The sequence below is a fragment of the Tenrec ecaudatus genome, chromosome 1, assembly GCF_050624435.1.
Source record: "Tenrec ecaudatus isolate mTenEca1 chromosome 1, mTenEca1.hap1, whole genome shotgun sequence".
NCBI classification, from domain to species: Eukaryota; Metazoa; Chordata; class Mammalia; order Afrosoricida; family Tenrecidae; genus Tenrec; species Tenrec ecaudatus.
Window position 1 is genome coordinate 71,526,429 of NC_134530.1, and position 15,482 is coordinate 71,541,910.

General features: G+C 45.7%; 1 protein-coding gene across 3 annotated transcripts in view; it reads right to left on the reverse strand.

Annotated features, from left to right (window-relative positions):
* MKNK1 (MAPK interacting serine/threonine kinase 1) overlaps positions 1 to 12,631 on the reverse strand; it is a 51,756-nt gene extending 39,125 nt beyond the window's left edge. For 2 of the 3 annotated variants that reach the window (XM_075555739.1, XM_075555749.1), the window contains exon 1: positions 12,520 to 12,631. The gene's annotated coding sequence lies outside the window, so the exon portion shown is untranslated. Of the gene's footprint in view, positions 1 to 12,216; positions 12,411 to 12,519 lie in introns of those variants that run through there. The other variant, XM_075555745.1, reaches the window with a different exon arrangement.
* Between the last annotated feature and the right edge of the window lie 2,851 nt (positions 12,632 to 15,482).

Genomic DNA, 15,482 nt, shown 5'->3' on the forward strand with positions numbered 1-15,482 from the left:
TCTATGCACAACAGAATGAAACGCTGTCCGGCCCCACACCATCCTCAAAATTGTTCCTATTCCTGAGCCCACTGCTGCAGCTACTGTGCTGATCTATCTAGTTGAGGGCCTTCCTCTTCACTTAGGGCCCTCTTCACCCAGAGCCAGTGCCTCCAGTGACCCAGGGAAAGACTGAGTGCCTTCAGGCAGGAGGCTTTCTGGAGGAGGGTGATACCCTGGGCACTTACTTACTAGTGCAGCTCTGCAAAACTTGCCCCAACAGGCTAGAGATTGAGGGGTCAAGACACTGAGGGTCAAAGAGAGGCCTGCTTGCAGAGAAGTGGTCTGTCATGACCAAAGAACAGTCTCCTGAGTTGTTCCTCTTCCTGAATTGTAACCTGTTACTTCCCTATTAAACCTCTCAATTGTGAAAATGGTTTGTGAATTCTGGGTGGCCACTGGAACAAATGATCAGAGAAGTAGAGAGCAAGTAGTATGGGAGGGATGACTGGTGTCAATTGGAGAGTGGAGGTATGTTCAATGTCCACCTCCTAAGAATTAACCCACAGGCTGATGCTGACTTTCCGCCTTCATGTGATCCACCTTCCCCGTGCCGTTTTTACATATATGCAAAGCTTACTAAACCACATGTGTGGCTCTCCCATCAGGCCATAAGCTCCTCAAAAACAGGGATGCATCGTTTCATCTCTGTATTTGCGCCATTTAAATTAGTATCTGGCACAGAGAAGAGCTCCAGTAAATATCCGGATGACTTCATACAGAAACTATCCCCTTATTGTCCAAAAGAAATGTCAGGACATACAGTAATCTGTTCTTTGTGCTTTTTATTCCCAAATGAATCTGTGACCTAATGAAACGACGTCTGGGTCCATGAAAGCTCAGGGTATATCCCTGACTTACTGCAACCACAATCCCAGGGACAGCCTTGGACTCCTGGAACTTTTGGCTTTAGTGTTACCACAGATTTAAACTCCATTTGGTCTCTTCTTGTTGCCTACAAAAGGATCCCCGGTGCTGCAATGATGAAAGCACTTGACTGCTAACCAAACAGTGGGTGGTTCAAACCCACCAGGAGTTCTAAGGAAGATAGCTGGAGCAATCACCTTCTATAAAGATTCACAGCCTTGGAAATCCTAAGAGGCAGCTTTTCGGAACTGACTCACAGCAGTGGGTTTTAGTCCGGGCAGCGCTGTGACTGTTAACCATGAGGTCGGCAGTTCAAAACCACCAGATGTTCCTCAAGAGAAAGGTGAGACTATCTACTCCTGTAGAGATTGTACAGCTGTGGGAGTTCTAAATAAGGTTGCTATGTGTCAGAAATGACTTTATGTCAGTTGGTTTGTTGTTGTTGCTTTTTAATAGTAGGGGTAAGCAAACGACTTTTTATATAAAGAGCTAGATAGTAATATTTTAGGCTTTGCATGTCATAATGTCTGCTCAAATACTCAATCCTGCCTTTGTAGAGAGGAAGCAGACATCAATTAGAGAGAAACAAATGCTCTCAGTTCTACTCCAGTAAAGCTCTGTGGACACTGAAATTTGAGTTTAATGTAATTTATATGTTATAAAATATTAATCTTTTGGTTCCCCCCTCAAATCATAAAAAATGGTTATAGTTTGCCTGCCCCTTGTCTACCATAAAAACCCTCCAAACTCCTTTATGGACTACGTACTTCATACAGAGTATTACTCAGCTGTGGAGTCATTCTAGTGCCGGGGAAGCAGAATGTACATGAGGCTTAGAAGCAAACCCTGGCTCTACCACCTACCTCTCTGTGCTTCACTGTCATCTATAAAATAGGGGTAATAATACATATACTATAGGGTTGCAGGGAGAACTAAAGGAGGTAACATATATAAAAGGAGCCTTAGTAGAACTGTGGGCCAGGCATTGTCTTGTTACCTACAAGGTCAGCGGTTCACACCCACTAAGCACTCAATGGGATAAATGTCTGCTCCTGTAGAGATTTACAGTCTCGGAAACCCTATGCAGGGTTGCTATGAGTCAGAACCAACTCGATGCTGGTAGGTTTTAGGTTTGGTTTAATGTACATAAAGCTCATGACACAAAAAAATGTCTGGTATATGGTAGACACTCAATAAAGGGTACCTATTTATTTAGCTTGGGGTCAGCATGAGCAACCTGGCAGCAGGAGGGGATAAACTGATTCCGAAGTACCGAGAGAGAGTTTAGAGGCTCCAAGGTCTATGACCCACCCCAGACTCTAAGTGCCTAGTTGCACTGATAACTGCCAACAGCATCTCAGATTTACTGTGCCACTTCTGCTCAGCAAGAATTCCCGACTCTCATAGAACAAGATGTAGAAAAGTTGTTGAATGGAAAACCAATTTAGTCTGTAAACTTTCACCCACATCACTGTAAGATACTTAAAAAAAAAAGCATTATGACTCTCCTACTGCAGGAGTCCACCAAACACACACAGCAGGGCCTGGCATGACCTCTATCCTGGCACGACTTCCAGGCACAGGTGTAGAGGTGGAATGTGGCCAGACCAAGCTCCCACTCGAAAGCTGGGTCTTTATTGTCTGGGCTGGCCAGGTTCCCTGTTGCTCTCTCAATTTTTCATCAATTCGCTGATGTATGAAGAATAAAATTCTTCAGTGCTCAATAACTAGACTTTCTGTTGAACTTCTAGGGCAAAACAAAACCACCTAAGTATCCTAACAAGAATTCCACCACCCTACTTTTAAGAACGAACAGCATCTGTCAGATATAGCGAGGCTTGCAGCTTCTCTACTCTTAATCCAAAAAAGCACCTATGAGCCCATCACTTCCTTGCTCCCAAACTTCTAAAATGGCATCATCCCCTGTCTCTGGAATAACTGAGCCCCTGCCACTCAGGCCCAGACTATCCCTCCTGCATATATCTTAACACTCCTCTCCAGAAGCATTCCCCTGCAGTACAGTTCAAATGGATGGCTTCTAGTCCATCACCCAAAAGGGTTTCTAGCTCCCCACACTCGTGAACAATTCATTCACAGTGCCGGGAGCATTTCACAGCCTGTGTGCTAACGACAGAGCAGAGACTAAGATTGACTCATCTCTCAGTCCCACACTTAGCACAGCGCCTGGCACAGGAGTAAAACTTTACTGAAAGTTATTCTTCCCTTAAACTGTTTTAGCTGGACTCTTTCTTAAAAGATCACTAAGCTCAGACTGGGTCACTGCCAGGAAGTCAAAAAAAGAAAGAAGTATGACCAATGTGATCCAAGCAATGGAAAACGGGTTTTAAGAGTGAGGTCAAAGAAACTAAGGCTGTTTAGCCCGGGGAAGTGAAAGATGAGGCCTAACTTGATTCTGGCTTTGAGGCCACAAAGGATTCTCCTGAGAACATCTTGATCTCATCCTCCCTTTATAATCAGAAGGAACTTTTCCATATTTATGGAAAATGAATCAGGAAGAAATAGCTTAAGGTAAGGTCAGAGGGGTTTAAGCAGGAGAGAATGACGAATCAATTGAGGCACCATTTTTTTCAGAGCTATTGCCACAAGAGTAAGTCAAAAAGTCCTACGCCCAAGGTCCCAGTTCATAACATGTAGAGGTTTATTCCAAACAAAATGTGTTTAAATGTGTCTACGTGATCAGTGATGACTGCAGGCAAGTTCTCTGAGTAATACACTTGCCTTAGTCTAGCGGCACAGTGAGTTATACACTAGGTTGCTAGTCACAAGGATAGCAGTTTGAACCTACTGGCCACTCTGCAGGAGAAAAATGAAGCTTTCAGATCCTATAAAGATTTGCAGTCTCGGAAACCAATGGAGGCATGTCAGTATCAACTTGATGGCAGTAAGTCAATGTTTTTTAAAAAATTAGTCTCATTAGGGCACCTTCCAAAAAAGGGGGGTGGGGGTCAATCAAAATAGTGCTTCTTAGGGGATCTGCTGGGCCAATTCAATTCAAAGCAGAGAGGTCGGCTCAGGTTATGGTGATCTTGTTTTGGGATTCCAAAGGGGTAATCTTGATAGATTTTTCTTGAAAGACGATTATGGGCCTTATTAGGAAGAAGTTTAAAAAAAACTGAAACATGATACTCTGAAGATAGGGGGAAAGTGGGGGGAGAAGAGTGAGAAACAGGGAACCAATCACAAAGTTTGATGTGTCACACACACATACACACACCCCGCTGAGGGGGACGAACAGAAATGTGGGTGAAGGGATGGTATAAGGTATAAAAATAATAATAATTTATCAAGGGTTCATGAGGGTGGAAGAGTAGGGAAGGGAAGGGAAAAAAGAGGAGCTGATACCAAGGGCTCAAGTAGAAAGAAAATGTTTTGAAAATGATGGCAACATATGTACAATATGCTCGATACATTTGATATATGGATTGTTATAAGAGCTGTAAAAGTCCCCAATAAAATGATTTATAAAAAAAACAAAACAAACTGAAATGCAAAAGTTTTACATTGGACTTTTATCACTCAGCTGCCATCCTAAATCTAGGACTTGCTATCTTGTCACATGTATACCCCCAATCCCTCCTCTTCCTATTGCGCGTAGGTCCCTAGACCACCCCTCTCACTGCTGTATAACCTACAGTGCAACCCCTTCCTGTGACTATGTCTTTACCTGTAATTAACGGGCTTGCACACCCCCAAAAGGTATATAGGCCTGGGTTAGCAATAGAGGTCTCTCTCTCCCCCTGGCCTCTCTCTGGGCTCCTCCTCTCCTCTCCCATCCGCACTCTCCTTTCCCCTTGTCCTCCTTCTCTTCCCCCTTTTTCCACATGGACCATCATGTGGGACTGAGGTGAGCATGCTACCATGAAATGTGTCTGACTCCATTACTGCAATATCTCTTTTATCTCTCATGCTCTCGATGACTTTAATATAATATACTTATATATCTCAACCGTACAATTGTGCTTACTGAACCCGTGATTAGTGCTGGGGGGCTGGCCTCCTCCCCAACTCATACTGCAACTATCACTAGAATAACCATATGCCCTGTAATGTTCCCCAATAAAATGATAATGATATCTCTAAAGTGAACCAGGGACATATATAAACCATAGATAGATGAATGAATTTTGAGTTCACACTTAACTGTAGTTCTAATTTATGAACAATTAATTCTTATGGTGTGGCCCTACTTGATACTTGGTCTCATGTAAAGATCACTGGAGATATGGGTGCTATAGCAAAATGTGAAGAAATCATATGGTGCCCGGCTATCAGAAAGAATAGTGCCTGAGGTCTTAAAGGCTTTTCTTCAAACAAGCAGCCATCTAAATGAGGTGCCAGCTAAGTTCAAACAAAAGAAGCACACCAGCCCATGTGATTCAAGGACTGGAGGAGGGAATGACATTAGAGCTCAAATGCTGAGCAACCAGTTTCCAGAAGGCGATGGATGAGTGTGAAAGCCCCAAATCCATTTGCAGGGTCTCCCGATGGACCAAGCCTCTGGTGAATCCTCACTGAGCATAGATCAGGGACATGAAGAGCCTTGCTGTTGGACAACGTGCAATGGAAAAGGGGCTATGGAAGATGCAGCAAGGCTAAAATTTAACACTATCATTCACTCTCCCTTTGACCCATTTAAAATTTGTTCTAGTTTTAATATTGTCTGCTTTCATTTCAATTGAGGTTTTTCTGTTTTATTTTGATACTGTTGTTGGATTTTGGTTTGTCTGTTTTTAAGATATGTTTTTCTATATAGGAAATTCAGGATAGGTGCATCTAGAGAGACAGTAACTGGATTAATAGTTTCTTAGGGGTATGGCAAGGAAGGTTGTGGGAAAAAGGGGAGCTAATAACAATGAGTACAAGGAAGAAAAAATGTTCTAAAATTGATTGTAATGATTAAGCAACTATTCTTGGAAGATGTGATTGAACTACTGAATTGTGCAATATGTGCATTAAATGTCAACAAAATGGTTTTAAAAAGTGAACCAAAATACCCCTTATAGTATAGAAACAGCAGCTGTGATTGAGAACTCACAGACGATAATGAACAGAACTGGGACTTAACAGAACAACTCCTCTTGTTGAGTTTGAGGATGGAAAGAACAAAGGAATTGTATGTGCCAGATGAGCTACTTCCCCAGAGAGAGAGACTTAATGAACTGCCAAGCTCCCAGGACCTGTGCTTGAAAGACAAAGGTGCCACCAACTGCTGTGAGTTGATTCTAAGGTTCTACTGTCAGAAGATGGCCATCTATGCTACAGTAGTGCAGGAGCTGCCAAAATGCTCACATCTCAAATCCACAAGACACACCAAGACCAGTCAGCTCCCATATCAGACCAGTGGCTTGATGTTTATGCCTGGGGACAGCCTTCTTGTTGAAGTCCCCATCCAAAAATCTAGTTTCCATTGTGTGGCCAGAGTATAGACAGCTGAGCTCATAAAGAATGTGATCTTTGAAACCAAAGCTATTAGATCTGAAACATGTTCTGCCATTAGCTTCAGGATCTTGGGAAGGCCAAGATATATGAATGGATTTTGAACCTGCACTTAATCATAACCCCAATCTATGAACAATCACTTCTTGTGATGTGGCCCTACTCAATACTTGCCCTCATGAAGAGATCACTGAAGATGCTCCTAGATCACCCTACCCCATGATGTCTCACTGTGTGCTGGAGAGATGTAGTCATCTTCCTGAGGCCTGGTTTCTTTCTTTGTACTAAGGGGTCATCGTTGTTATTGTGTGCTATTGAATTGATTCCAACTCATAATGACCATGCTAGGTTTTTTGTGCCAACATGGCACCTGTAAGAAGATATGGGTGGAATTTAGCCTGTTAATCAAGTTGCAGCCTGATGACCTCCTTTGATGTGCAACTGAGAAATACAGCTTCCTGTAGGCTGGTCTCTCTCTCTCTCTCTCTCTCTCTCTCTCTCTCTCTCTCTCTCTCTCTCTCTCTCTCTCTCTCTCTCTCTCTCTAGCTGCCAGAGTCCTGCAATATTTTCCATCAACTTTGGATCCACATGACTTTGCAACCAGCAGCCTGTGATATTCCTGCATTTTGTACCATGGTGTGTGACTGTGAGTCTGAAGAGGGACTTATGGACTATATTTGGACTTAAGGACTTGAGTTGGACTGGGCTGGATCCTTTCTTGATATATAATTACTTCTTGATTTGAAGCTCTTTACATACGAGTGTCAGTGGATTTGTTTCTCTAGTCAACCTGGCCTAACACAGTGACCCTATATGGCAGAGTAAAACTGTAATCTTTGGGGAAACAGATTGCCATGGTTTGAAGCATTGACATTTCAGTAAGTGGTGAAGTGCTAACCACTGAGCTACTCGGGCTCTTTAAACTCAGGGATAACGAACCTTATTTTAAAGGATTGTGAAGATTAAATAAATTATAGTGTGTAAGGCATCTGACATACTGCAAACAGACACTCAATAAATATTGCTTCTCTTTTCTTTCGGACCACAAACCACCATGTTAACTTATCTCTCCTCCTCACCAACTCCACCCCCACCCCACCCTCAGGCACGGCATTTCTATCACTGCTCAAGCTGTTCCTTCTCCCAGGAATGAACTTCCTCCAAGGCCTAGGAAGCCTTCTTTAGGCAGGTTGGGATTGATTTCACCTTCTCCCAAACCCCCACTTTGTTTATATTCCTTACTGCATCTACATCAGTCAGCTTTCAGCTCCTTCTGTACTTATCTACTCTCCCAACTAGACTGGAGGGAGAAGGCCAAGAAGACAATCAGTTACAGGAGGGCAGGTAATGGTTGCCCACTGTGTATACTGGTATACCTCCATGCCAGTACAGCGCAAGTGCTCAGTAAGTGTTGATTAAAACAAATCTTTCTCCCCTTGACTGGGAGTCTATACAGAAAGATTGTGTACTGAGTCTAAGTTGAAAGTATGCATGTAGTGCCTCACTTGATAAACATGCCATTTTTGAAGCTTATTAAGACTCCTAAACCTGTGCCTAGAAGACCTGTTGGCTTCTTCATGCCTTTACCCTGGTTTTCAATACTTTGGACTCCTCTTGGAGCATTTCTCCAGCACACAGTGAGCCTTTGCAGGGAGGGCAACTCTTACTCCCCAGGTAGGGTGATCCAGGAGCATGCTTTTTTTCTATACCACCAGGAGATAACCATCCTTAACAGACACATTAAAAACCCAGCTGTGGAATTAGAAGATAGATCTGAATCATTTCTGTCTGTCTCAGCTTCCATATCTGCTAACAGAGCTTTAAGGTAAAAACTGAAAGCACTTAAAACAAGTGTCCACTGGATTGGTTTGGCAGTTCCTCACACCAGTCAACCATAAAACCCAAACCCATGGCTATCGAGTCAATTTCAATTCATAGCAACCTTCCTTGACACAGCTGAGCTGCCCCTTTGAGTTGCCAAGACTCTTTATGGGCACAGAAAGCCTCATCTTTCTCACGAGGAGTGGCTAGTGGATTTGAACTGTGACACTGCAAAAGCAACCCAACAGATACCCTTCTACAGCACCAGGACACCTCCCCTGTGACCCAGCCAGCCCAGGCCTATGTACACAGAAGTGGAAGCAGGGATGCAGACGGAAACCTGCACAATTTTCATTGCAGCATTTTCCACCAGAGTCAAAAGATGGTGCAACCAAAATGTCCATCAACAGATACCTGGATAAACAAAATGTAGTGATACAATGGAATATTACTTCACCATAAAGAGAACTGAAGTCCTAGTGTATGCCACACATGGATGGATCTTAAAAACATTGTGTCAATTGCAACTTATCTTACAGGGCAGAGTACAACAGCCTCCTCGGGTTTTTGAGGTTGTAACTCTTTATGGGAACACAAAGCCTCCTCTTACTCCAGTGGATTTGAATTGCTGACACTACAGTTAGTAGCCCCACGCAAAACCCCACTTCACCACCAAGCCTCCTCTAGTGAGTTGGTTTTTTTTTTTTTTTTTTCATGTTTTAATCTTTTATATCACTTGAGCTTTTTTGGGTAAGCTGGCGATGACGTCTTCCACCGGCTTGATTGATGTTTGCCTTCAGGGTCGTAAGAATAGCACCATGACTCATTACCAGTAATGGCCCTGGAAAAAATTCTGGGTCAGTTTGGAGCTGTTCTTTCAAAGCACAGCCTGTGTGTCCATTCGGGAAGTTGATGGGAATCAAGAATGAGGTTGTTATCAATTGACATTTCATCTTTTTTGAAATGAGAAACCACTTGTACACTTGAGTTGTTCCCATAGAGCTGTCCTACTAGCGCTTTACTCCTCGCGGGTAGGGAACGGCGCTCTCTGTGACACAGGTATCAGTGTGAAAAATGGAGGTCCTGACAGTGGTAGCTTCTCAAATCTTCTGGAGAAGACTCAGTCAGGGTGGCAGGGAAAAAGAGCCCACTGCAGATTTACTTGACTGGGTCCATTACGGAAACAAGAGGGCTCAGTTTAGAAAGAGGAGCTGGCGTTCCCAGGTGTCGTCCTTTACCTGTGATGTGTCCATTGTGCTCCTTGAGCTTATGAGCTTTCACTCACTGGCTCTCATTCTTCTTGTAGATGTGAACTTCATGATTACTGGGGTTGAGGGCGATCTGGGTTCGATCCCTGTCCAGGCATGACAGGTGATTGGCTCTATTAAAAACGGATGCAGGGACATTATTCTTAGTGTTCTCAAAGGGCAGAGAGCTGGGATCCCTTACCCAGGATCAGGGTGGACCAGGCCTGTTTGGAGTGGAGAATTCACGGACTCTGGTCAGTCGATGCGAACAGGCTCTGGAAGGTGCGGGCGGCAACAGAAGATCAGGAGCTTTAGTGAGTTTATATTAATGGTGGTAGAATAGCTTTGGAAAAGACAACTTGAAGAATATAACCAATGTCACTAAATTATACCTATAGAAATTGTTGAACTAATCTACCAGGGGATTCAAAAAGTTTGTGGAAAAACAAAAGTAAGAGATAGTGGAATTTTTCCATAAATATCTTAAAGGTCCCTTGTGTGTTTTGCTGTATGTATTTCAACACAATTTTTTACATGTCCAGGGCACAGTTAGCAGTCAATGAATGCTAGTTACGATATTAACAATATCACAGACTGGAAAAAAAGGGGAGAATTTCACTTGTAGAGTTGTCTCTCACTTTCTGAGCTTTTCCTGTCCCAAGCCCTTTTCGACTCCAACTATGTATATGTATATATGTATATATGCCCTTCATGAACAAGAGCCTTCTGTCCCATGTGCTGAGGCTGTTGACAAAAAAAAATGTAAATGTGTCCAGGTAGAAAGGGATCACTGTTTCCCAAGATCAAGGGTAAAGTAAACAATTAGTAAACCACCTGTGAACATTCCCTTGCTTGAACCACTGGAATAACACCCATTACAGGTCTCTGAACAGAGTACTACCTCTCTCACTCACTCCAATAAAACTCACAGTCAAGGCAAGGCAGGAGCCTGAATATCAATCAGTAAAGATGTTGGTCTTCAGCAGAATTCCTGTATTCTCTTGTCTTTGATGTCTGTAATCAGAGTATCATCGATTAAACTAGGGACCTTAAATAGGAGAAGGAAAAGCCCAGTGTCACTCTGAACCTGGCCAGCTCATAAAATAAGGATCAAAGCTAGTAACGCTAAAATTGTCACTGAACCATTCAGCAAACACACAGACAGAGGCTTACTATGTGTCAGGCAGAGGTGGAATGAAACAGACATGCCCCTGGTAACTTCTAAGCTCTGTATTATGTATCTCTCCGCTGATAGATACATAGTATCTACACTAGGATCAGAGCTATACTCCATATTCAGCCTCTGCTACAAAAGATAGGAAAAGGAGCAACTTACTCAGCATGGGAATCAGAAAAGCTTCCCCAAGGAGGTCACGCAAGATAGGGGCCTTGAAAGATAAGTAGGAGGAGAGAACTCCAAAATGATGAACTATAAGCAAAGGCGGGAAGAAATACATGAAGGGGGGGGGGGTTGGAGGCTTGTTTATTTTGACTGGGGCATAGGGTACAAGTCAAGGAAAACCAGAGAGAGATTTGGGTCAGAATGATCACAGAGACTTGTTTGTGTGGCTAATGGGCACAAATTCTATATAGTGGGCAATAAAGTACCCAAAGTTTTTAGGAGAGATATACCATAATCAGAAGTGTCTCATAAAAGTCAAAGGTAACCCCCCCTCTCCTATGAAGGGGACAGAAAAGGATACAGTTTCTTGATTTCAAAGGGACCACAAAACGACATCATATGGGCTTCCTTGAGGTATTGGAATCCAACAAACTCCAGGTCACAGACCTTCTACCTATGGTCCAACTCTCACAATCTGAGTTTCAAGAAGTACTCACTTGCCAGGCCCAACTGACAAAGGTCAGACAAGGTCAAGAACCCAACCAATTCCCCGGATCACAGGAAGAGAAGAGCCAAAGTAGAAATAGCAGGAGAAGGGCACATCAAAGTCTCCAACAGACACCACTCCAAGTAAAAACCCAACCCTAGGTCTTCTCTTCACATCTTTCCAGGGCTTGAAGCTAAGTGGGGCTAGAAGCACCTGGCTGATGTCTGTGGACCCAGTGGGACAATATTCACCCACACAGGGGAGCAAGTAAGCGCAGTTTCCTTCTCGTCTTGAAGTCAGTTGCCCCTATAAATCCCACTCAAGCTTTAAGGCCTCAGTCATGCCAAGGACTCTCTCAAGTACCCAGTCCAAAATGACCTACTCGTGCCAGGAAATCGTGGCTCCGGCCCATTGAACATTCATTTCATGGCAGGTGCCATACCAGGCGACTTACAAGGTAATCCGAGTCAGTATTCATGACTCTCCTATGCCCATTTTTCTGGGGAGAAACTGAAGCTCTGAGATGGAAAATGACTCGATGAACCCTTAAGAAATGGTAGGAACTCAGGACGGCTGATCCCAACATCAACCCCCTCCAACAAAGCTTCATTCCTGTCACTTGTGCTTGCCCCTGATCTGTCACTGACCACCTCCCACGGTGCAATCACGAACGCATGGTCAACCTCCTTGCCATGAAGTCATTCTGGCTCATAGCGACCCTGTCAGGCAGAGTAGAACTGCCCCCACGCGGTTCCATCTTTCTGGAAGCAAGCACCTTTCTCCCAGGGGGAGGCTGGTGAGTTTGAACCGCTCACCTTTGGGGACAGCAACATAGCCAGCGCTTAAGCACAGCGCCACCTGGGCCCCTTCAGGTGGTAGGGTTTAAATGTTGCAAAACAAACCAATAAAGCAGACAAGTTTTCAAGAAAATAAATGTAAAATCATAACATCCTCACTTGAAAAAACGTTGAGGTTCGTGCTCCCGAACCCTGGCCGTTCGTGCCGTGGGCCCGATCCTTAGCGGGAACGCAGACCGAGAACCCCGACCCGAGGCACCCGCTGAGCCCCAGCGCGGACCCGCGCGGCGCCCTGACCTCCGCAGCCAGAGTCCTGAGAGGGCCCGAAAGGGCGCCCTGTGGCTGTCCCGCCGAAACAGAGCCGGGTCATGACCTCGAGGCGCTCAGACGGCCCTGGCTGCCCCCTCCCTCGGTGCCCCAGCCCCGCTGTCCTCGGAGGAATCCCTCGCTGCCTCTCTTTACCTCAGCTGACTCCCCGCGGGACCAGACGCGCACCCGCACCTGACGAGAGCTCTGCGGAGAACGCGGAAGGGACGGTGCTAGACCCGAGGGGAGGGCCCGACCAGAAAAGGGGCGTGAGGGGGCGGAGCCACACGTGCGCCCTAATGACCACTCGGGAGCAAGCGGGCCGGGCTAAGTAAACTGCGCAGGCTTGAGATGAAGTGGGCGGGCGGCTGCTGGGGGCGGGGCGGGGCGGGGCGGGGCTTAGCTCCTCGGGCAGCGTCTTTTCCGAGTCCCGAGTCCGGGCTGGTCGCTGGGGATACGCTGGGAGGGGAAGGCCCAGCAGCCACAGATGTAATTAATATTTATTGAGCGCTTCGGCATGTCAGGAACATAAGCAAGCCTTTTACGTCTGCGGAAACGTTGCCAATCTTTTCGGAAATGGGGGCTCACTCTCTAAAGTTTTGTTAAATATCTAAATGGCTATCATTTCCCCATGAGAGTTTCTCCTTGGACCAAAGCATTGCCTGCAATAGCTAAATTTTTTTTTAAATTAAAAGCTTATTTATTGGCAAGAGGGACAACTAAATTAATACCTCACCTAGCCCTTACCCCAAGGCTGCAGGTGTGGGAAGAACCTGGGTGTGGTGTCTTGGATTTAATTTGGGTCCTGACTCCCAGTGTCCATTTCCTCCCAAGCATCCCTAACCTGACTGTCTTGGGATTGTGAGCTTCTGGTGAGAAATTCTCCACCTCTATTCTTGTCTCAGTCTTCTCTTCTGAAGGTTGGAAGGAGGCTTGGCTGGTTTGCTAGATTTCCCAGTCTGTGTGAGAGCTTTCTCAAATTTATGTTTAGTATAGTCCTTCACACAACGCCACCAGTCCAGCTTGAAGACCCTGCATATCCTGACCTCGAGTGAGCCCCGTAACCTTCAAGGTCAACTCAAGCTTCAAGTTCTCAGAAGTCTTGATGGCTTGTTTCCCTTCCTGTTCTCCCCTATCTAAACACATCTGGTCCTGGGTTACTCGGGCCTGTAATCCAATCTAGGTTCATAAAGCCGTTATCCCTTCCATAGAGCAACCAAGTTGCCACCTGCTCAGATGGCTGGGGGTGGAAGAGTGAAGGAGAGCTCTCTGGAAGCAGGTGCTGCCCCACATTCCCCGACCCCTGTTCTCTTGAGGGGAGGGTAATGGAATGGAGCATGAGATTATTGCAGGAGTAAAGTTCAATGAGGAGGCAGAAGGGGTTCTGGGGGTGCGGCCATCTATTCAACAGGCAAATGCTCTGTCCCAAGGTGGGGAGAATGGACTCCTCATCTCCAAAGATGTCTACACATTTTAGCCAATAGGAAAACAATGCTTTCCCCAGCCACACTGCCCCTCTATCCTCAACCCATTGCCTTTACCAGGATGCGTTCCGGCCAGGTGTTGATCTATAGGGGACTGTTCTGCATCTCTGAGGCTCCAGTTCTCTCATCTCTCGCATTCCCTAGACTTCTATTTTTCCTAAGCAGCCCTTTCCGAGTCTTTCAAAGCAGGTTTGTAACGACATTCCTATATCAGGAGTTGGCCGTGGGCCAGCAAGCTGAGATAAATGGACCCTTATTGCCATCGTGTTTCAAAACAACTATGAGTCCAGAGGCTGAACTTTCTAACCATCTGAGCTGTCCAATGACTGAGCAGGCAGTAAGTGACCTGTAATAAGAGATATGTAAGCAAAACCATTCTTTACAATGTGGAGGGAAGCCTCCCTGGAGAGCCAGAAGAAAGAGCAGTAAAGTGGAGGGGCTTCTAGCTCCTGGATTGATGAAAGCAGGGCACTGAGGGTAAGGAACAGAGCCAGGCAGCTGACCCAGGACAAACTTGATTCAATAAACTATTCTGTGTCAAGCACTTAGAACTTTACTTGAAACACAGTGAGCATTAACTACTACTGTCATTGTTGTGACCGATTCCCAGAAGCTAAGTCATGAAGGAACTTAGCGATCCGTCAGTCCTTTGCGGTGCCACTTGCGAACATGAAACAGCCAGAGAAATTTGGATTGATGGAGAGAAGGGGCCTGCTGTGACACCCCCAGGGCCTGGGACTAGAACCCAGGCCCCTCTGTCCTGTGAGGACCCTTGAACAAAGCCCCCAGGTGGGGGAGGTGGGGAGAGCTCCATGTCGGCCTTTGCTGACCTCTCTGGACCAAGCTGCTTTGCAGTCAGTGCTTTGAGCCCTGGCTCAACCCCCTGCCGAGTGTATCAGGCACCTTTCCACCTGATTTACTGGACCAGAGTCTACATCTGAACCAGTGTTTGCAACGCCTGTCAAGGAGGTAGTTTATAAGTGGGAAGGAACAGGAGAACAGGAGGCCCTGACTGAGCCAAGAGGCTCAGGTGGCTCTGGGGGAGTAAGCTCAGGACTCTGCCCCATGGCCAACTGCCACCACTTGGAGCTCCAGCCAGCAGCCAATGGACGGTGTTCTTGAGGAGACCTTTGCTGTTGACTAGCATTGGGACCACACCATAACGCTTCAAAATGTTTCTTGAATGATCAAATGTTTCTTGAATGATCCCATGATCTATCTATTAATTCCACTTTTCCCACACACTTTTTGAAGCCTTCCCTCTCCCCACTTATTTCTTCCCTGTCCATCAACCTTTTTGCTCCAATAAACCCCCAGATTAACCAGGGAGGTTAAGACAAGCTGGTGCCAGGTGCCCTGAGTTGGAATAAGGAAAAACCTCCCTCATTGGACGAAGCAACAGAACGGCTAGGAACAGCTGTCTGCACCCCAAAGGTCTTAGTTCAGTCTGGCCCGGAAGTCCCAGAGCATTGCGGAAACCTCAGTGTCCCCACCCTCGAGAGCCCGGGCCAGATAAGACCACACCAGCTAATCTTCCACACAGCCCTTCCTGCCCAGTGATGGCCTGGTTCCTTCTACAGCCCGCCCAGCAGCCATGTGGCACCCAGACCAGAGCTTGCCACCAGCTGCAGTAGC